Genomic DNA, 23,480 nt, shown 5'->3' with positions numbered 1-23,480 from the left:
GGCGTTAAACGATAGCGCTTGTTGGGAGGCAACCCAATTTTATTTTTGTTCCTGTTTAGTAATAAATAAATCATATATCCTCTGTTATGATTGTGTTTTTATGTTTTAATTAGTGTTTGTGCCAAGTAAAACCTTTAGGATCTTCTTGGGTGATTGTTGTTTGATCTTGCTGAAAAAAACAGAAAGTATGCGCTCACGAGAATAATTTTCATTTTTTACCATAGAGCGATAAAATACCAATTCAAACTGCAGTAGGTCAATACACAAATTATTAAGGTTTTCCTAAATTTTCAGAATTTTTGGAGTTACATAAGTATTCGAACTATCCAGATTGCTACAGACTGTTCTGCTTTTGACAGATTCTGTTTTTCGTGTGTTGTTTGCTTATTTTGATGAATCTATGGCTAGTATCGGGGGGTATGAACCATAGAGAAGTTGGAATACAGTAGGTTTAACACCAATATAAATAAATAATGAGTTCATTATAGTACATTAAAGTGGTAGTTTGCTTTCTTATACTAACGGAGCTCATGAGATTTTCTATTGAGTTTTGTGTTGTGAAGTTTTCAAGTTTTTGGGTAAAGATTTGATGGATTTTGGAATAAGGAGTGGCAAGAGCCTAAGCTTGGGGATGAACAAGTCACCCCAAGGTAAAATTCAAGGACAACCAAAAGCCTAAGCTTGGGTATGCCCCGGAAGGCATCCCCTCTTTCCTCTTCATCCATCGATAACTTTACTTGAGGCTATATTTTTATTCACCACATGATATGTGTTTTGCTTGGAGCATCTTGTATGATTTGAGTCTTTGTTTTTTAGTTTACCACAATCATCCTTGGTGTACACACCTTTTGGGATAGGCACACATGAATCGGAATTTATTAGAATACTCTATGTGCTTCACTTATATCTTTTGAGCTAGATAATTTTGCTCTAGTGCTTCACTTATATCTTTTTAGAGCACGGTGGTGGTTTTATTTTATAGAAATTATTGATCTCTCATGCTTCACTTATATTATTTTGAGAGTCTTTTAGAACAGCATGGTAATTTGCTTTGGCTATAAAATTAGTCCTAATATGATAGGCATCCAAGATGGGTATAATAAAAACTTTCATATAGAGTGCATTGAATACTATGAGAAGTTTGATACTTGATGATTGTTTTGAGATATTAAGATGGTGATATTAGAGTCATGCTAGTTGAGTATTTGTGAATTTGAGAAATACTTGTGTTGAGGTCATAACGGTTTGAAAAATCATATTTGTGTACTTGTGTGCAAGTTAATTCCATGTGCAGTAAATTGGACGGAAATTTCAAACATATTGGTCTGACGCAATGGACGCATGCATGGAGTGCCATGGCATTTAAATTCCAAAAAAAAGATGAGAAACACATGAAACCTTGCTTGATGTAATTTCATGCCACCAAGATGATGTGGTAAAAAAATTGGCATGTTTGGCGAAAGTTTGGACAGACACCCTCACAAACCGGAGCAACTCACTAGAAGGCTCGTGATTCCGAGAGGGAACAATGCATGTTTGATGACGAACGGGAGATAGCTTCCTCTTACGTCCTTAATTTTTTTTTCTACCTTTAACATGCACTAATACAACTTTCATGTCAAAATTTGGAAAACTCTAGGGGTCATTTGACCTTTTAAAGACATTTAAGTGATTTTCTAGCCATTTAATGACCGTAATTCAAATTTGAACTACAGCTACATGCAACAACTAACCATAACGTTTTGGAAAATCATATTTGTGTACTTGTGTGCGAGTTAGTTCCATGTGTAGTAAATTAGAAGGAATTTTATAACATATTGGTCTCACAGCATGGACACATGCATGGAGTGCCATCGCAATTTAATTCTAAAAGATTAAAAAATGATTAGAAAAACATGAAACATTGCTTGATGTAATGTCATGCCACCAATATGATGTGGTAAAAAATTGGCCTGTTTGACGAAAGTTTGGACACACACACCTCACAAACCGGAGCAACTCACTAGAAGGTTCGTGGTTCCGAGAGGGAACAATGCATGTTTGATGACGAACGGGAGATAGCTTCCTCTTACGGCCTTCAAAATTTTTTCTACATTTAACGTGCACTAATACAACTGTCATGTGAAAATTTGGAAAATTCTAGGGGTCATTTGACCTTTTAAATACATTTGAGTGATTTTCTAGCCATTTAATAACCGTAATTCAAATTTGAACTACATCTACATGTAACAGCTAACCATAGCGGTTTAAAAATCATATGTGTGTACTTGTGTGCGAGTTAATTCCATGTCCAATAAATTACAAGGAATTTTCAAACATATTGGTGTCATGGCATGGACACATGCATGGAGTGCCATGGCATTTTAATTCCAAAAAAATAAAAAATGATCAGAAAAACATGAAACCTTGCTTGATGTAATGTCATGCCACCAAGATGATGTGGTAAAAAAATTGGCTTGCTTGACGAAATTTTGGACACAGTCCCCTCACAAACCGTAGCAACTCACTAGAAGGCTCGTGTTTTTGAGAGGGAACAATGTATGTTTGATGACGAACATGAGATAGCTTCCTCTTATGGCCTTCAATTTTTTTCTATATTTAGCGTGCACAAACACAACTGTCATGTGAAAGTTTGGAAAATTCTAGGAGTCATTTGACCTTTTAAAGATATCTAAGTGATTTTCTAGCCATTTAATGACAGTAATTCAAATTTGAACTACATCTACATGCAACGGCTAACCATAATGGTTTGAAAAATCATATTTTTGTGTACTTGTATGTGAGTTAAAAAATCATCAGACGATGTAAATATCTGATGTTTAAAAAAAATGTAAAGATCTGGCAAGACAACCGGCCTCCACACAATTGGCACTCTATTTCGCGCCTCGAGGTTTGGAAGGTGAGTGGCGCGGGTTATTAATCAGACACGGTTTTGTATTAGAAACCGTCAGCTATTAAGTTCACACATGGATTTTGCTGTGGGAATCATGTGTAATTCAAACTACAGTACTCGTAAATTCCGGCGACCGGCGTGTGTACTGTTCCCGTCGATCTAGATTCCGACTGCCAATAAATACTACCTTGCTCACATCGTCCCGCCTGCATTCTCATCTACATCCTCCCCTCGCTTGCCCTCTCTCTCTCTCTCTCAAATCTCTGCCATGGTGCCGCCGATCTGCCCACGCGCCGACGAGGAGTCGCCGCCCCCCGAGGATGCTCAGTCGAAGAGCAGCGACGAGGAGGACCCCTACGCACCGCCAGACAAGGTTGTGCCGGACCCCCCGACTTTGGATTGGTTTTGGGGCCAGTACAATCTTTCTTTGTGGAAGTCGCTGCCGCCGGCTGAGAAAGCCAAACAAGTGGCGTTCAAGAAGGAGATGGTGGAGGAGGAAGCCAGGTACCAGGCAGCCTGTGAAGCCCGTGATACCGCCTAGAAAAAGGAGGCAATGGAGCTTTGGGGGCGGGCGCGTCGTCATGTGGAGGAGGTGTACGAAGACGGGTACTTTGCAAGGAAGGTCAAAGGCGCTAGGCGCCTCATCGCTGCGTGGAGGTGGGTCAATAAGCTCCAGCGTGCCACCGACGAGGAGCTCCGATGGGCGCCCAACGAAATGGCAAGATTGTTCGTGCTCGTCCTTCAGCAAGAGGCAGATCGGTACGTCAAGCGCTACGAGGCGGTGTACTGCCTCCGCGCTAGGAAGACGCCACGCACCAGGGAGCTGCTGGCGAGGGGCTGCCTGAATACTGCCCCCAAGAGGGATTATTAGTTTTAGTATTATTTGTTTTCAATTTTATGCATTGTACCTAGTAGTTAAGTATCATCACATATATGTGATGATATTATATATATTCTGTGATGAACTAATGAACAATTAATATATATATATTATGAATTCCATTTTCTATCTGTTTTATATACTAATTTGTATCTAGTTATTATCATGCATATATATAGAATGGAAAGCATATACACACATATTGAAACAGAACATATAAGAACGGAAAACAGAGTACACACATTGAAACAGAGCAATAAACGGAGCAATATTAAGATTGATGTGAATACATAGCGATCCACGTCGAAATGACTCAACAAAATAAAATTCGTCCAGCAGCCCTTGCCTACGGTAGCTCTTGGCTCTGCCTGAATTCATGCAGGCGTTCGTCCAAGCGGTCGACACGCTCGCAGTACATCTGGAGCGCGATCTCGAGCTCCAAGTTGGCTATTTCATCGGAGATCACCATCTCGAGGATGCGACGGCCATGTTCCTCTACTGCGCCCAGGTGGACACCTAGGCCAAGGAGGTGGTCGAGCCTAGCGACTAGCGCGTTGACATCGAGAGGGCCGTGGACAAGGCGAACGATGCTGCGGGCGTCCGGTGCAAGTACGACGCAGCTGGCCTATGGTGCAAGTACGGTGTAGAGGGCCTCTGCTCACTCCTGGCGAGGAATGGGGATACTGACAGGACGTGTACCCGGATGCGATGCCTTGTCGACAGCAGGAAAGCGCCGATGGATCCGCTCTTGCTGTGTGGCGTGCCGCGCCTCTCACTCTACGGTGCTCCAACGGTCTCCCCGTGCGGCGAGCCGCAGCCTATCGGGGTAGGCGCTCCTAGCTTGCTCTGTGGCGCGCCATCGATCATGTTGTGTGGCGAGCTGCAGCCTCTCGGCGCTAACATGCCTATCTTGATCCGCGGCACTGAAGCGCCATGCGCCAAGGGTCTGCTGTGACGCCCCGAGTCCGTTGCGCCAGGTGTCTTCCAGTTATTCGTTGTCATTGCTATGTCATTTGCTTGCGTGTTGCATCTTTTCATGTCATCATGTGCACTGCATCATCATGTTTTTCAAAACTTGCATTCGTCCGGGTTTCTCAGTTCTTTCCATTGCCCGTTCTGAGCCCAGACACACTTGCACGCGCCAGCGGCATGTCCGAGATATTATTTTATTAGTGGCCGAAAAAATGTTCTCAGAATGGGTTGAAAGTTGGCATGCGGTGTTGTTATGTTGTAGATAGGCCGCCTGCCAAGTTTCATCGCATTCGGAGTCCGTTTGATGCCCCAACGGATAACTATAGCGGCAATATAGCCGGTCTAACGTCGGACGTTTTTCGTCTCCGGAAACAGTCACCGGGTCTCTATCTTCTCTTCTCTCAGCCCAAGGCTTTCTGCACAGCCCACTACCTACCGCCAGGCCCAATCTACCCTCTCTCATCAGCCCGCGGCCCTCCTCACACGCGCGTCCGAAAGCTGTCCCGGACCCGACGCGGGCAGTGGTCACAGTTGGATTCAGTTCATCCCCAAACATCTACAAAACATCTCCGTTTTTTATTTGGACTCCCCAGGTATTTATTCGTGATTATCCGATTGCGATCGGAGGGACGAGGTAGCCCCTAACCTAAATTCGTCTGTATATATTCCTCCACTCCTAGTCCATTTTGGACAACCCTAAAATTCTTCCCTTGTCCCGTCGCGCCGCCGCCACTAGCTCCACCTGGTCGCTCCTCTCGGGATCCCCTCCCCCGATCCCGCTGCCTCCTTGCAAAATTCCTCGATCCAGATCCACCAACCACCGATCCATCCATCCGGGACTGCCGGATAGAGATCCAACGGCCACCAGGCGACCTGCAGCAGAGCCTCTTGCTCCCTCCTCGATGCAGATCGAGAGGAGCTCGCCCGAGCTTCACCTCCAGGACCCCGCGCCACCGAGAAGCCGCCTCGTCGCCGGAGATGAGTTCCCCGCCATGCCCTGCTCCCTTCCTTCCCCACCTGCTCTCTCTTTTTCTCTCTCTCACTCTGCTCTCTCTCTCTCTCTCTTTTGTCTTCGCAGCGCCGCCATGGAAGCCCTAGCTCCAACCCGTAGCAGTTGCGCTGCCGGAGTCGCCATCACCTCGCCTCCCTGCAGGAACCTGCTGCTGCCGCCAAGTTCCCCGCCGCCGTCGCGAGTCCCTAGCCGTCGGCCTTCCCTGCGACCTCGCCTCCTTTGCTTCGCTCGACGAGGACAACCCAAACATCAAGTTCCCGGTCTACTTTGCCTGCTGCCGTCACCGTTCCCTGCCATGGACGCGTCCCACTCCCCGGCAGCTTGCGGCGACAACGCTGAACATCGCCGGCCACCTCCGGCTCCGGCCACTGGGACCCGAGCCGCGCCGGATCCTCGTCGTGGCTCCCGCCGGCCCTCCTCCTGCCTTGCTCGCCTGCTCCAAGAGCTCGTCTCCGCCCAGAACCCACCTGGCGCCGCCGTCTTCGCTTGCCTCACCGTCACCAAGATACCAAGCCACCGTTTGCCTCCGTCTCCCTTGTCATTCCTAGCCGGATCTCGCCGGCTGGGCTTCGTTCCCGGCCACCGGCGACCTCGTCGGAGTCCACCTGAGCCGCCCGCGTCCCCTCTATCTGCTTCCTGTTGAACAGAGGAGCCGCGCCCGCAACCGCTGCCTTGCTCGCCTCCGTTGACCCGTTCCAGTGCCTACGTGGACAAGCACCAAGGCCCAGCGTGCCCTGCCAGGCCGCCTCCTCCATAGAATCGGGCCAAGGCCCATGGTGAGGCCACCCCTGAGCGCCCTCCCCTTTTTTTCCCTGCTTTCGGGCCAGCCAGATTCGGCCCGCTTACTTTTTTTCCAGATCGGCGAATTTGTCTTTTAACCGGGGAATTGCAGTTTTTACAGAAAAGACCCTAGCCTTCATGCATATATTTACTCATGACCCGGAATTAAACAAACTTTATATGAAAAATACTTAGAATTTTATCTAGTTTCATAATATCCAACTTTCAATCATGTTTAAAATATTTAAAATGCTGTTTGATTAAATTTGCTCTAATAATATGTTAAAATGCTTTAATTCATAACTAAATAACCGTAGCTCCAAACCTAACAAACTTTATATGTAAACGGGGTAGAAAAATGCCTAGTTTAACTTGGTGCACTCATCTTGCATGTTTAACAACTCTAAAATATGGTTTAGGGCAGAACAGTACCAAATTCATAATATGCACATGAGGAGTTTTCGGACTTGTTGCTTGTTGTTCCGGCCTCATTTAAACTTGCCTAGATAGGTAGTTTTCATATGCTTCACCTCTTGCCATGCTAACCAACATTTAATATTGTTGAGTACATAAATGGGAGAGAACTAAATAAGTCACGTGGTGTTTCGTCAATATGCAACTCGTTGCATATTGAGCTCCACTTAATTTGTAGGATTGCTTGTGCACTTTGCCATGCCATGCTTCATTAAACCGGACATGCATCATACTTGGTTGTGCATCATGCCATGCTTGTGATGGTTGTTTACTATGTTATTTGCTTCTTTCCGGTGTTGCTTCTTCGGGTTAGTTCCGATAACGTCGCGTTTGTGAGGATCTGTTCGACTACGTCCGTTTATCTTCTTCATGGACTCGTTCCTCTTCCTTGCGGGATTTCAGGCAAGATGACCATACCCTCGAAATCACTTCTATCTTTGCTTGCTAGTTGCTCGCTCTATTGCTATGCCATGATACCTACCACTTGCTATATCATGCCTCCCACATTGCCATGTCAAGCCTCTAACCCACCTTTCCTAGCAAACCGTTGTTTGGCTATGTTACCGCTTTGCTCAGCCCCTCTTATAGCGTTGCTAGTTGCAGGTGAAGATGAAGTTTGTTCCATGTTTGGAACATGATATGTTGGGATATCACAATATCTCTTATTTATATTAATGCATCTATATACTTGGTAAAGGGTGGAAGGCTCGGCCTTATGCCTGGTGTTTTGTTCCACTCTTGCCGCCCTAGTTTCCGTCATACCGGTGTTATGCTCCTTGATTTTGTGTTCCTTACGCGGTTGGGTGTTATGGGAACCCCTTGACAGTTCTCTTTGAATAAAACTCCTCCAGCAAGGCCCAACCTTGGTTTTACCTTTTGCCTCACCACCACCTACTTTTCCCTTGGGAGTCGCACTCCCGAGGGTCATCTTTATTTTAAGCCCCCCCTCCCCGGGCCAGTGCTTGTCTAAGAGTTGGTCCGAACCGAGTAGACTGCGGGGCCACCTTGGGGAAACTTGAGGTTTGATTTTACTCGTAGGATGTCTCATCCGGTGTTGCCCTGAGAACGAGATATGTGCAGCTCCTATCGGGATGTCGGCACATCGGGCAGTCTTGCTGGTCTTGTTTTACCATTGTCGAAATGTCTTGTAACCGGGATTCCGAGACTGATCGGGTCTTCCGGGGAGAAGGAATATCCTTCGTTGATCATGAGAGCTTGTGATGGGCTAAGTTGGGACACCCCTGCAGGGTTTGAACTTTCGAAAGTCGTGCTCGCGGTTATGGGCAGATGGGAATTTGTTAATATCCGGCTGTAGAGAACTTGACACTTAACTTAATTAAAATGCATCAACCGCGTGTGTAGCCATGATGGTCTCTTTCTGGCTGAGTCCGGGAAGTGAACACGGTTTTGGTGTTATGCTTGAACGTAAGTAGACTCAGGATCACTTCTTGATCATATCTTGTTCACGACCGTTGTTTTTCTTCTCTTCTCGCTCTCATTTGCGTATGTTAGCCACCATATATGCTTAGTGCTTGCTGTAGCTCCACCTCACTACCCTTTCCTACCCATAAGCTTAAATAGTCTTGATCTCGTGGGTGTGAGATTGTTGAGTTCTCGTGACTCACAGATACTTCCAAACAGTTGCAGGTGCCGATGACACCAAGGCAAAAGACGCAACCAAGCTCAAGTGGGAGCTTGATGAAGATCTTGTTCGTTGTCTTGTTTTGTTTCCGGTTGATCAGTAGTGGAGCCAGTTGGGGCGATCGAGGATCTAGCATTTGGGGTAGTCGGACCTTGATTGTATTCTAGATGATGTATGTTTAACTTGTAATTGTGTGAAGTGGCGATTGTAAGCCAACTCTTTATCCCTTTCTTATTCAGTACATGGGATGTGTAAAGATTACCCCTCTTGCGACATGCCTACCATGCGGTTATGCCTCTAAGTCGTGCTCCGACACGTGGGTGATATAGCCGCATCGTGGGTGTTACATCTGCTCAACCCTGGCGATGACGCGCATCATGGCGTCGTCCATCACGTTGCCAGGGAGTGCCTCGGCCTCGACAGGTCGTGCCGCCTTCTCGTTTTTCTCATCGACGGGGTTGATGGCAGAGGTGACGCTTTGGTGGGTTGGCATGCTTGGAAAAGGTGGATGTGCTACAGGTTGCGCTTGTTGCCTCCGTGCGTCGCGTGCCGCCTAGGTTTGTGAGCAATATCGCTGGGTGGCGGGAAACGAGTGAGAAAATGGCGGGAAACGGTGGCGTGTTCATAAAATGCCATCAATTAATGGAAACTTAGCATAGAAGGAACATCGAGCTAGCACAAGAAGTAGATGATGATCAGATGACCGTTTATCCTAGTTAATTATGCATGTAATAGTTTACTTTGGTGTGTGGAAATGTCATGTGTGTACTAGACACCTATGTAATTGGATGTTTGCCACGTATTACACACATCTTGTTTATGTGAAATATTTATGTTCTCTTGGCTTAACACAAACATTTTATCACAATGAACCGTATGCTGTATATCGCACACACCTTGATCTGACTGGTCGTTTCTTTTGTGTTGCCTAATCACAAACAGTTCATCCGAGTGAATTGTATGTCGTATATCACACACACCTTCATCTGGCTGCCTGTTTCTGTTGTTTCGCCTCATCACAAACAATTCATCTGAGTGAATTGTATAACGTATATCGCACACACCCTCATTTAGCTGCCCGTTTCTTTTGTTCTGCCTCATCGTAAACAATTAACTGAACTGAACCGTATGCTCGCATCGCACATGCAAATAAAATCTGAACCGTCTTTGATGTATTCTTCATCACAAACATTTTGCATCTTTTTTGACGGTTTTTTTACATCACCGCTTGCGATTAATGCATCGCACACAATTTCGCCAAAGGGTCTTTGATCGTAGTGTCGCGTTAGCAGCATCATACAATAGTGCTTGTAAGATGAAGACTTTGAAGAAGACTTTGCGGATTTCTTCTTATTCTTATCATCAACGTCATATTCCTTGCTCTTCTTCTTTTTCTTTGCTTCCTTTTCCCATTGAGGACATTCAGATATGTAGTGGCCTGGCTTCTTGCATTTGTGGCATGTTCTCTTCTTCTAGTCACAGGTGGAAGCCTCATCATTCTTGGAGCTGGATCTTGAAGATTTTCTGAAGCGATTCTTCTTGGAGAACTTTTGGAACTTTCTCACAAGCATTGCTAGTTCTTTGCCTATGTCTTCAGGATCATCAGAACCGCAGTCAGATTCTTCAAATGAGGATACAGCCTTTGCCTTCAATGCACGAGATCGGCCATAGTTGGGACCATAGATATCTCTCTTCTCAGATAGCTGGAAATCATGTGTGTTGAGCCTCTCAACTATGTTAGACAGATCGAGATCTTTGAAGTCAGGACGTTGTTGGATCATCAATGATAGGGTGTCAAATGAGTTGTCAAGTGATCTCAATAGCTTCTTCACGACTTATTGGTGATCTCAGTGGCGCCAAGTGCATGAAGCTCATTTGTGATATCAGTGAGGCGGTCGAAAGTGAGGTGGACATTCTCATTGTCATTCCTCTTGAATCAGTTGAAGAGATTGCGAAGCACATCTATCCTTGAGTCTCTCTGTGTTGAGACGCCTTCGTTGACCTTGGACAACCAGGCCCACACTAGCTTCCCAGATTCTAGAGCACTCACACGGCCATACTGCCCTTTGGCCAGATGACCACAGATGATGTTCTTGGCAGTTGAGTCTAGTTGCACGCACCTCTTGACATCAGCAGCGGTGACGCCTTCATCGAGTTTGGGAACACTAGTCTTGAAGACATACCAGGGGTCGTTGTCAATGGCTTCAAGATGCATGCGCATCTTATTCTTCCAGTAGGGGTAATCAGTGCCATTGAAGACGGGGCACACAACGGAGACTTTGATTATCCCTGTAGTCAACATAGCTAAAACTCCAGGTGGTTAAAGCGAATCACACAGAACAAGGAAGCACCTTGCTCTGATACTAATTGAAAGTGCTAGTTATCGACTAGAGGGGGTGAATAGGCGATTTTTATGAAAGTCTTGAAGACAGGTAGTGTCTTCAAAGACAGACAAACAAATACAACCTAGACAGTATGCAACGGAAGATAAACTACACTGGCCATGCCATAGTCAAGGAGAAAGTATAGAGTAAACACAAAGACAGATAGTAGCTAGTTAGAGTGGATCGGAATAGGAAGACAATATGAAGCCAAATATGCAATCCAAGAGAATGTCTTCACATAGTGAAGTCAAACAGGGCAAACAACCAATGACTTCAAGAGTCTAAACATTAAGTAAAGGGTGAAGTGATAGAACCAGTTGCTTGACGAAGACGAGGATTTGGTAGGCCATTTCCAGTTGCTGTGACAACTGTACGTCTTGTTAGGGAGGCTGAGATTGAACTCAGAAGACCGCGTCTTCACCTTATTCCCCTTGAGCTAAGATCACTTAGTCCTCGCCCAATCACTCTGATAAGTCTTCAAGGTAGACTTCCAAACCTTCACAGACTTCGTTCACCGGCGATCCACAATGACTCTTGGATCCTCATAATACGACGCCTAACCGACTGGAAGATACACAGTCTTCAAGTGTAATAAGTCCTCGGATCACGCAGACAGAAAGACTTCAGTGATGCCAACACTCTTTGGGCTTTGGGTGTTTTGGGTTTTGTCCTCGCAGGGATTCTCTCTCAAAGGCTTCGGATGTGGGTTGCTCTCAAACGACAAAAGTTGTGTACTAGTTCTGAGCAACCACCAATTTATGGTGTAGGGGTGGGTAATTTATAGCCAGGAAGCAACCCGACATGATATGTACAAAATTACCCTGGGTCACTAAGGAACCGACACGTGTCCAATAGTCGGATTTCAAACACACGTGACAGCTAGACTTGGGCTACAAGTAGAGCTGACTCATCCAACTCTAGATAAGATTTTTTTTCTTAGTGTCTTCACTTGAAGACATAGGATTTGGGTTGAGCATCACATCAGTTTTCTGACTTTGTTCACTTGAACCCCACTTGACAGTTCGGTGGTTCCTATGGCTCAAGAAAGAAGAAAATGAAACTACGAAAGAAACTATGTCTTCGCACTCCATTGTCTTCAAGTGAATGTCTTGACACGTCATTATCTTCAACGTGAATGTCTTCACGAACCACCATTGTCTTCAATGTCTTCAAGTATTTCTAGGGGTCATTGTCGGTGTCAAAACCGGCAGATCTCGGGTAGGGGGGCCCAAGCTGTGAGTCTAAGGATCAATGGTAACAAGGGACAATGGGGACACGGCGTTTACCCAGGTTCAGGTCCTCTCAAAGGAGGTAAAACCCTATGTCCTGCTTGATTGTATTCGATGAGTATAGGGGTTACAAGAGTTGATCTACCTTGAGATCATAATATCCAAACCCTAGCGGTCTAGCCTATGATTATTCTGATGGCCTCTACAGACTAAAACCCTTCGGCTTACATACACATCGGAGGGGCCTAGGGTTGTACAGAGTCGGTTTGCAGAGGAAAGAAATAGTACACCCAGACACCAAACTTGCTGTTCACGCATATAGGAGTCCTACCCGGACACAGGAGATAATCTTCCGCTTTGTCTTCACAGCCCATAAGCCCGGCCCATATCGAATAGACCGGACACCTGAGGACCCCCTAATACAGGACTCCCTCAATAGCCCCCAAACTTGCCCTCAATGACGATGTAGTATCCGGCTTACGTCTTCGGCTTTGCAAGGCGGGTTCTTCATCATACTCCAGATTAACGATAGTCCGGTTTTGACCTCCTTGTTCTGCCTTTACGATTCCTTCCTGTCGTCGCCTCGATTTCCATGCGCCAGGAAAATGCGAACGGTCCATAATAATCTGTAACAAATAAGGCCCTGTTCTTTTGGGCGATTCTGGGAGAATCACCCTCCTCCCCAGCTTCTTCCAGAAGCGCCACTTCATATTTTTTTTACAATCCCACCTAGTTAAGGTCTAATTAGCAAGGATTGTAAACAAAATATGAAGTCATGATTCTAGGAGAAGCTGGGGAGGGGGCGATTCTGGGAGAATCGTGCAAAAGAACTGGCCCTAAGCCCCTTACCACGCAAGGATGGCATCTATATAAGGAGGTTAGATCCTTGAATGCCATCCACATCGCGCAAAGATCATCAGAGCCAACCACCAAAAACTTCAAAACATGGCCAACGCTCCTAGCTCTTCTTCGCGCCCTCATGGCCCTCAAGCGGGTGATTGGCGAAGCTGCTCCGTGTCTCACGCCTAGCTGAATCGACTTCAGACGGAGGGATATCTCCCTCCCACAGATCTAGTCTCTGTGCGGGCAGGATTGTCCTTGATTGGTAATGACGTGCTAGCAGAAAATTTCCCCAACCCCAACATGGAGGAGAGGGTGTGCTTCATCTCATTTCTTCTGAGGGACTTAGGATTCCTGATCCACCCCTTCCTCGGAGGTCTATTGGAATTCTATGAGATCCAGCTGCACAACCTCACACCAGGTTCTATCCTGCACATCTCGGGTTTTGTCGCTCTTTGCGAACTGTTCTTAGGCTGCGAGGCTCATTTCGAACTATGGAGAAAGTTCTTTTGCCTCGTACCTCGATCCCAAGGGGGTTCCATATTGGAGGTGGACGGCGCCGAAGTATAGCACATAGCCGGATCAGGTTACCTCGTCGGAACTCCCATGAAGGAATCCGAAGAATGGACTTCGGAATGGTTTTATATTGAGGACGTTCCCCTTCCGGACCCAGTTTGGTGTGGACTTCCCGAATTCTCCAGTACTCCTTTGAAGAAACGCTTCAATTGGCGCCCCTGAAGCCCCAAGCAAGAAGACAGCGCGGAAGTAAAGAGGTTGGTTAGCAAGGTCAGGATACTTGCCCATTCCAAACTTTCGATAATCGAAGTCATGGCCATCACGATAAAGCAATGCATCTAGCCCCTCCAGTCTAGAGTGACCCCTTTATGGTGTTACAACGGAAAGGACGACGTATCTCGTTATAAGCACGAGGACCCGAATACCCCAACCGCTCTGGTCGCCATTCTGGCAGATCTTTATAAGGGGGAGAAAAAAGAATTCACCTGTTTGAATTGTTGGGAAGGTTTTTTCATGTATAACCCCATTGAATGGGTAAGTTTTTGATTATCAGCATTGTCCTGCCTCATTATCGAGGTGCACTAATCAAATTGTTCTGGTCGTCTTAAAACATACATGGAGGAAGGTGGACGAAAATGTTCATTGCCCCTCCCCATAGCTAGAGGACTATGCTTGCAATGAAGACCCCGGCTTCCGCGAGGATCCGGATATATTTATACAGTTTGATGATGGAGTCTTTTATCAAGCAAGCCTTGACGGCTTGGAAGTGGCTATTATGGCTGACTACCCCGGCATTCTCCCTTCTCCAATGTAAGTATTCAGAAATAATCCTCAAAAAAGGAGCCCCCCACTTGCGTCTCACCCATCACATTGAATCGTGCTTCATAAGATCGGCGCTCAGCGAGCCGCATTCCATCGGGGGCGGCCTCCAGGCAGGCAGCATCTACGCGGTGGGGGGGAGCCTTCAAAATGAAAGGAATCCGGGAGTGCCATCGAGCCCCCTCCTTCATCAAAGAGGTATAACCTTTAATATGTGCCTAATCATAAGACCAGATTGTCATATTTCTCCTCCCATCTTATTTCAGGAGGAGCACATGGTGAACCGTATCCAAAGGCCCACTTAGCCGATCATCAGTTAATCTGGCACAGGGCTCATCAACCAGGACGAGAGCCAATATGAATGCAGCGCCAACTCATCCACCTCATGAGGATCCGGATGACGTTTCCGTCACAAATTCCAAAGTGGAGAGCGTGATGAATCATCGATAACTAAAAGAGACCATGTGTGCTCCAGTTTTCACTGAGCAGGAATTTACAGCCCTCAGCTCCGTGGATGCATATATCCGAGCTGCCCAAGATGGACTTGCAGGTGTTGCTCACCGGTTTTCAAAGGATATGCAGGTAATAGTTTGTGCAAATTTAATAGATATATGCCAGTAGCTCCCGATTTAAGGATAGACTTGAAGTGGTTAAACCAACCGATTTAAGGATCGTTATGACCGCATGTTCTCAAAGAGAAGAACTATGCATTGTCCCAGGAGCTTGTAATGAGCCGGACAAAGCTAAACGCTGCCACCATAGAGCTAGAGGAATTGAAGAAATTCACGATGACCATTGATCAAAAGAACAAACTGGAGGAGGAAAAGGATAAGCAAGCCGAAGAGATAAAGAGCTTAAAGGCTCAATTATCGGATGCACAAAAAGAGAATAAAAGGCTGAAAGGCGACATATTTGGTATGACCTTTGAACCATCCAGGCGACTCATATTATCTGGTAATTCGGGGTATTATAATGTTGTTCCTGCAGGTCTGTTAACCGGGCGTTGTCGGTGTCAAAACCGGTGGATCTCGGGTAGGGGAACTATGCGTCTAAGGCGGATGGTAACAGGAGGCAGGGGACACAATGTTTACCCAGGTTCGGGCCCTCTCGATGGAGGTAATACCCTACGTCCTGCTGGATTGATCTTGATGATATGAGTATTACAAGAGTTGATCTACCACGAGATCGTAGAGGCTAAACCCAGGAAGCTAGCCTATGATTATGATTGTTGTTGTGTAACGCCCTCTATGCGGCTATATCTCCCACGTGTCGAAGCACGACTTAGAGGCATAACCGCATTGAAAGCAATGTCGCAAGTGAGGTAATCTTCACACAACCCATGTAATACATAAGGGAAAGAGATACATAGTTGGCTTACAATCGCCACTTCACACAAATACATGAATAAAGCATTACATCACCCAATACATTTCCCGAGGCTGTTTCCGTACATACATCATGTCATATATGTTTGGAGGGCCTAAATTACTTGGAGAGCATTGATTGTGGTGGGTGGGTGGGCTAAAACTCGAATCCCGGCCCAAAATTGTGTTCGAAGCTTGTAAAATCTACGAGGTCACCAGTTCGGGTCCGGGAAGATCCAAGTGCTCCCCGGAATGTAAATCCGACCCTGAGTTCGGGGGGTGCGGTGTGCCACCCAAAGGAAGGGTATCCGACTCAAGGGATTCAGAGGTCCGAACATAGCTGGTTTTTAATTCAGGAGAAGAAGCGTTTTCGGCTTGTTCCCCGACGATCACTACCAGGTGGGTGATCGGCGAGAGACTGATTTCCCTCTGGCCAGGTTTAAGCCCGATCCGATCATAGGCCGCTGAAAGCCCCAGGGCGGAATGCAATCTAGCAGCTCGTTTAAGGACGAGGTGTCCATCGGATCCATCTTTTCGGAGTATTCGAGACTGATGCAGGGGTGGTGTTTGGCGATCACGGGGGACGTTGTCGGCTTGATGGTCATGCGGGCACCCATGGTGAAACCGCCGATCTAGAGGACATGTCCTAAAGTTAGGCTCCTTCCATAGGTGATATCGTCGTTGATGACAAGGCGAGCCATAGATCGCTTTTCGTGACTACACAGCGGAGCTCTCAATGAAAGCACCACTGTCGGTGTCAATACCGGCAGATCTCGGGTAGGGGCCCAAGCTGTGAGTCTAAGGATCAATGCTAACAAGGGACAATGGGGACACATCGTTTACCCAGGTTCGGGCCCTCTCAAAGGAGGTAAAACCCTATGTCCTTCTTGATTGTATTCGATGAGTATAGGGGTTACAAGAGTTGATATACCTCGAAATCGTAATAGCCAAACCCTAGCCGTCTAGCCTATGATTATTCTGATGGCCTCTACGGACTAAAACCCTCCGGTTTATACACACACTGGAGGGGCATAGGGTTGTGCAGAGTCGGTTTGCAGAGGAAAGAAATAGTACACCCGGACACCAAACTTGCCGTTCACACACATAGGAGTCCTACCCGGACACGGGAGATAATCTTCCGCTTTGTCTTCACAGCCCATCAGCCCGGCCCATATCGAATAGACCGGACACCCGAGGACCCCCTAATCCAGGACTCCCTCAGTCATCTCTGATAGGTAAACCGAACCAGTGAGGGACTTCTACCTGTGTTCTCTTGTGAATCTCACAAACACATTAGTCCCTCAACCACGTTTGTCGCCAATACTCCAAAACCAACTAGGGGTGGCACTAGATGCACTTACAAGTTCTTTGCCTTTTGGAACAATTGTCGGGACGGAAAATTAATTTTAACAAATGTGAATTGTTCTGTTTTGGGAGGGCCAAAGAGGAACAAGATGTGTATAGACAATTGTTTGGATGTGAAATGGGATCCTTACCGTTCTCGTACCTAGGGATACCAATTCATCATCAGAAATTATCGAATAAGGAGTGGACTTGAAGACCGATTTCAAAGAAAACTAAGCTGTTGGAAGGGCAAGCTATGTCTTATGGGGGCCGGCTAGTGCTCATAAGCTCGGTTCTAACTAGTATGCCGATGTCCCTACTATCTTTTTTTTGAAGTACCGGTAGGGGTACGCAAAAGATTAGATTTCTATTGATCTCGTTTTTTCTGGCAAAGTGATGAAGTGAAAACGAGATACAGATTGACTAGATGGGATATAATCTGCAGACCCAAGGACCAAGGCGGGTTAGGGGCCGAGAACTTAGAGGTTAAAAATAGATGCCTACTTAGCAAATGGCTATTTAGGTTGTCTGTTGAAAACGAAGGTACATAGGTACAAATTTTGCGTAATAAATAACTATGATCTAAGACATTGGTCCAAGTTACTGTAAGACCTAATGACTCGCCTTTCTGGAAGGGGTTAATGAGGACGAAAGAAACTTTTTTCAGAGAGTCAAGTTTAACATTGGGAATGTCATCGGTACTAGATTCTAGGAAGATACATAGCTAGGGGAGACGCCTTTAGCCTTACAATATCCCTCTCTCTCTAATATTGTACACCGTAAGGAGGCTTATGTTGCTACGGCATTACAGTCGGTTCCACTAAACATTCAGTTCAGGAGGGCTTTAGTGGGGGAACGTTTACATCTGGTGTGTAGGTTGATGGACGTTCAACTCTCGGACCAGCCAGATGCCATTCACTGGAAATTATCTAGGAACGGTAGTTTCACAGTGAAATCTATGTACTTGGGACTTAATTAACTCTGGGCCAATAAGGAGATCCATTCACATTTGGAAGGTTAGAGTTCCGCTAAGAATCAAAATCTTCATGTGGTTTGTCCACAAGGAAGTGATTTTAACCAAGGATAAATTGGTAAAAAGAAGATGGGTGGGTAGTTCACGATGTTGTTTTTGTGACATTGTCCTCTCACGAAACAACTCTGCGCACGATATATATAGCCTTTAATGTTAGTCCTCCGATTAGTATAGACACGTTATTTGGGACGTGGCTAACCGAAGTGGAATCATATATTGTGGGACATATTCGGATAGGGATATGTGCATTATTTTGGGCTATATTGAACTACAGAAATGATATTATCTCTAACAGGATACACAGAGCCACTGCTTGGATCCGTACGTGGTCGTTACTTAAGCATGCGGACTCCAGGGAGCTTTTAGATATTGGGTGCAACCGGTGAAAGATGGCAGTACGGGTTATCTACAACCGGCTTGGATGGCGAATAGGATAGGTATTTAGTCATCTTGGCTTATTTTTTGCCGGCTGTGGCAGTTCTCTTTTTACTGATTTGTTTCATGCTCTTTTTGTGAGCTTTTTGGAACTTGAGACTTTGTTTTGGAACTTCAGATCAATAAAATGACTTCATGCATCATTTTGATGCAGACGCAGGGGAAGTCCTCCTTTTTGAAAAAAAAAAGTACATATCACTACACTCGCAGGTTACAACACGTAAAAGATTTTACTTAGTACTACTTCCTCTGTTTCAAATTACTCGTCGTAGAAATGGATGTATCTAAAACTAAAATACATCTAGATATATCCATATCTGCGACAAGTAATTCGGAACGGAGGGAGTACTAGAGAAGAAGACGAAGTCGCGTGTCCTGTTCTGCATGAGTGCTTCAGCCACATGTGATTAAAATTGACTCCATCCTGACCTCTTACGATGCTAGGCAGTTTGTCTGAAGTTGATACACCCGTTTAACCAAATTTTAGGGGAAACTGCTGCTGTCTTTGCTTTGTGATCAGGAATTATCATGTGTTCATTTATTGTGGTGAATTCGATCGTGGGTTTGCTAGACAAGTTACCTGCTTGTTCTCGTATCGCATCCTTCACAGTATTCACCTCCGAAGCTACAGCACATTTGCAGCTAATCATGGCATGGACTCGTGTGAGGGAAGAGAGATGCTCGATGCCAAAACTGAAATTTCCATAGATACACAGTGCTTCGCGTGCGCTGAAGTCGAGCGTCAGCCTCTGTAGCTCCTTCATGGCTCCTGGTGTGAACTCCAGCTCCGTCCCACCAGATCGGCATATGAGCGATAATACTTTCACACACTTAAAGCCATGGTCCACGCCGACTTTGCACCTGCCTTCTGGGTTCCATTTGAGTTGTGAGCTGAATCTTATGCCACCTGAAGAAACTAACTTGAGAAGGACTAGATGAGGCAAACCTCCCAGGGCACGGACAGCTTCATCTTCTAATCGAACAATTTCAATATCCAAGTGGGTAACGCTGAAAAGAGAGGCCATCCTGTGTGCAGTCCGTCCGAGGACTGGAACCGAGATTTTCAGCTCAAATCTTCAGAGCTGATCAGATGGAGGGAACTCCAGCGGTATGTCAAGCAAACCAAAATTGAGGCAATCAAGTGATAGGCAAGTAAGCTTATTAGACCTTGTAACCTCCATGAGGAAAGTCCTGACACTCTCGTTATCATTAGATAAGTGTGACCCATCCAATCTTATGCCAAGGACCCTCAGCCGCTCCGACTTCCTCAAGAGCTCTGCCACTGAATCAATTGACCTGCTACTGTAGACACCAACAGTTGATACTTCTTCTAATCCTTGCATTTTCAGGATTTCGCTAGGCAGTTTGACGGTGCCGTCAATTAGCAGATGTGCCAACATTTTCTGTTTAGCCATAGAAGTAGGCAAAGTGCTCGGCATTTTTGTCTTCCTCAAATTCAGGGTCTCCAGCTGCCCTAGTTCTCCGATTTCCTCTGGTAAAGAATCGATTGCAGTCTCTGCAGCCCCCAGGTATCTCAGCAGAACCAATCCCCCGATGCCTTGAAGATGGCGGCTTCTCAAATGATAAGTACCTTCCAGATCAAGTACTCTTAAAAGTTTGAAGGATGGAAGAACAGGAGTCCCATCGATTTTTCCAGATAATGTGAGGGCCGAACGACCAGCTATCCCTTCAATATCACCCAAAACAATCATAGATCGCACTCTAGATAAGTGCATAGCAAATGACGCCAAGGTGGCATCTCTGTCTTCGTCATTGTTGTTAAAGCAGTCTAGCGAGAATCGCCGAACCATGTCTGTGCTCAAATGAGCACCACCAACTGTAACAAAGTTACCTTTGCTCGACAAAGAATTGATGAAATCAAGAATCACACCATGAACGGTGCAACCCACTGGCTGGTCATCATTGTAGTTGAACACAGGTTGAATCAGTCTCCTGATGATAAGCTCTTTGAAGTAGAGCTGCCCTGTCTCCCACAAGCTTTTTTCGTCTCCTGTTTCTTTACCTCCATTTTCTTCATATCCTATGATTTCACCTCCTTCAACTCTCGTTTCTTCTCCTCCATCACCTCTTATTTCTTGAGCTCTTCTTTCATCATCTTTTCGAGGGATAAGTCTTTCAGCAATCCATAATCGTATCAGACGGTCCTTCTTGATGGTGCAACCTCCTCGAAAGACACTCAGGTACAACAAGCAAGACCTCAGAGGCAAAGACAAAGCATCATAACTCATCTGCAGTGTCTTCATAATCCCATCTGATTTGGAATATTGCTCCACTGATGAGACAACAGATATCTCGGGCTCTGGTAGTTGTTTGCATTTTGCTGCTAATAAGCCAGCTGCAAGAACTAGGGCCAATGGCATGCCACCACACATTTTAAACATGTTTTTGGTTACTTCAGCATGATCAGCCGGCCATTCTTTTTGCCGAATTAATTTCAGGTATAATCTTGCAGACATCTCCTCGTTAAGTGGCTCAATCCGATAGATATCCATGGGATGTACAGAACAACGTTGAGCAACAGCACTGATGCATGTTGTTGTCAATACCCTGCTTCCATTATTCTCGTTGGGCAAAGCAGAATTGATAATTTTCCAAGCCTGTGTGCTCCATAAGCCATCCACTAAGATGAAATACCTGACATATTAAATGACAAATCAGTATAAGCTACTATGACAATTCAAAAAGTAAGATATGACGGACGGTGCGAAAAATTCAAATATAAATATCCAACTTCACATACATAGAAATTCGCAAAGTTACAAATATCGGACGATTCACTGTTTAATCGCTACTCAACACCGACCGAGCAGCTACCAGTTACCGTTTTGGTTTTCAAATTGATTTATGTAACTTTTTTTTACATGAAACTGATTTATGTAAGCATGTATCAATTTCTATTGCAGATTCCCTTAGAAACTTCCACGATAACCATGAAACAGAAAGCATACACCATCTATTGGCTGATGTCGAGAAATTTCTCCTAAAAAAAAAACAATTTTCCTACTACAAAGAAAATGAGAGGGTTGTCAAATATTGGATTAAGGGTATATTTGGTTTGTGGCCAAAGTGTACCCTGTCAATTTTTCGGCTTTCGACCATGATCAAAACATTGATCTTTTTTTAGATGAGGTCATACTAGAGCCAGGGACATTCGGGTGTGCCACCTAAAAAGATATCAGCATCAGACATGTGCTGTTGATTTGACCAAAAAAGCAGTGTAGATACATTAATAAAAAAGAACCTAAATCTTCGGGTGGACCGAGGGCCAAATTTTTGGCATGGCAATGCTCTTTTGCCAACTCTAGTTCATTCTTTTAGCCAATGTTGGCCAATCCATAGGGAAGAAAAGCCTTTACCAAAGTTTGGATAATCAATCTTTTGGTATGGCAGCCTTGGACAAAAACCAAGCACAACCTAAGATGAGAAGATCTAAGTGAATTTGACTACTTTGTAACAAAAGAACACCCAAGTATTGCCACCTGGAATTCGATCCTTGGTAGGCTGGGTGTACAACCACCCCTCTAACTAGTTGATTCTCTTCCCAAATGAAGTTTAATATATAAAAGTTCAGATGCCTAAGAAGTACATACTACGTTGAACAAAACATATCTACCATTACGAGTGCTTTCCTCAAGATGCATTCTGGGCTGGGTACATGGTTTATTTCCCGAAATTTCAACTTCCTACGTCAAGTCAAGAAACCTAGATAAGGAAGAGGTAATTAAACTGCAAGGCAGTACCTCTTTGTGGCGAGGTACTTCCAAAGCTCAGTGAGGAGTTTTTTCAGATCCGGGGCTGTGCCCCTTCCATGCCTAGGATCAATCTTCAGGTTTATTTTCTTTTCTGCAGAGGGGTTTACTTGACAAAGTATTTCCTGCACAGTCTCCCTAATGGATGGTCTCCGGCCAAGAGTAACAAAAGCTCGGCACTCAAAGTTCCCTTGAATCTTTGAATAAACCTCCTTGGCAAGAGTAGTCTTACCAAGGCCTTCCACCCCGAGGATGGAAACCACCTTCCGCCGCTTCTCATGCTCACCAGTGAGATGCTTGACAAGCTCATCCATTGGAACTTCCATCCCGACAAGGGCAGTTTTCTCCTCGAAAAGTATATGTGAAGCAACTGTAACTTGGGTGTGGCCGGGTAAAGAAGCAGGATCACGAAGTTCAGACGACACTTCAATAACGAAGACCGTATCTTTCACAGAGCTCACACGCGTGCTCGATCCGGGCCTTGAATCTTTTCACTTCATCTTCTAAATCCACTAGTTTGCCCCCTGTGTTTGGCATCGCCGGCATCTGATCGATCCAGTCCTCGATGTCGAAGACCAACTCCCTCACAATTTTCATACACACTTGGACTTGCCAATTCATCTTACTTGGCAACACAACCACTTGGCTGAAACTCTCCAAAAGAATCATAAGATCCTTTTGTAACCCTTCAATTACAAGGGAGCAATCCTTTAGCTTGGTGAGCTTGTAGACAACAGAGTTCACTGATCCTGCCGAATAGCTCACCATGGGCTGGCCCTCCATGATCTGCATACGTGGCTGAGCGTCAGCAAAACACAAGAGCTAGCCAACTCTCAAAATAGACAATTTAAAAAAGAACTGCCTAGTCTGTTGAACAAGGAATTCATAATGCGTCAAGATTTGTAAGGGTTAATCGATGGAGTCGACGTCTAAATTACCAGATATCTCAACTCTCAGCCAAAAAAAAAAAACAAGGGCATAACTGAGAATTGAGAAGGGGACATACCTAACCCAAGGCGTACGGCGAGGGCAGGGCGCGCGGCGTGTAGGCGTCGGCGGCGAGTTCGCGCGGCTCCAACCGACGAGGAGACGA

General features: G+C 45.5%; 1 pseudogene; it reads right to left on the bottom strand.

The window, feature by feature from the left end:
* Positions 1-18,500: 18,500 nt before the first annotated feature.
* On the bottom strand, positions 18,501-23,179 carry LOC125513620 (annotated as a pseudogene).
* Positions 23,180-23,480: the final 301 nt, after the last annotated feature.

This window comes from Triticum urartu, chromosome 6 (genome assembly GCF_003073215.2).
Source record: "Triticum urartu cultivar G1812 chromosome 6, Tu2.1, whole genome shotgun sequence".
Lineage (NCBI taxonomy): Eukaryota > Viridiplantae > Streptophyta > Magnoliopsida > Poales > Poaceae > Triticum > Triticum urartu.
The sequence above is the reverse complement of the archived record's forward strand: the minus strand, read 5'-3'. Positions and strand labels throughout refer to the sequence as shown.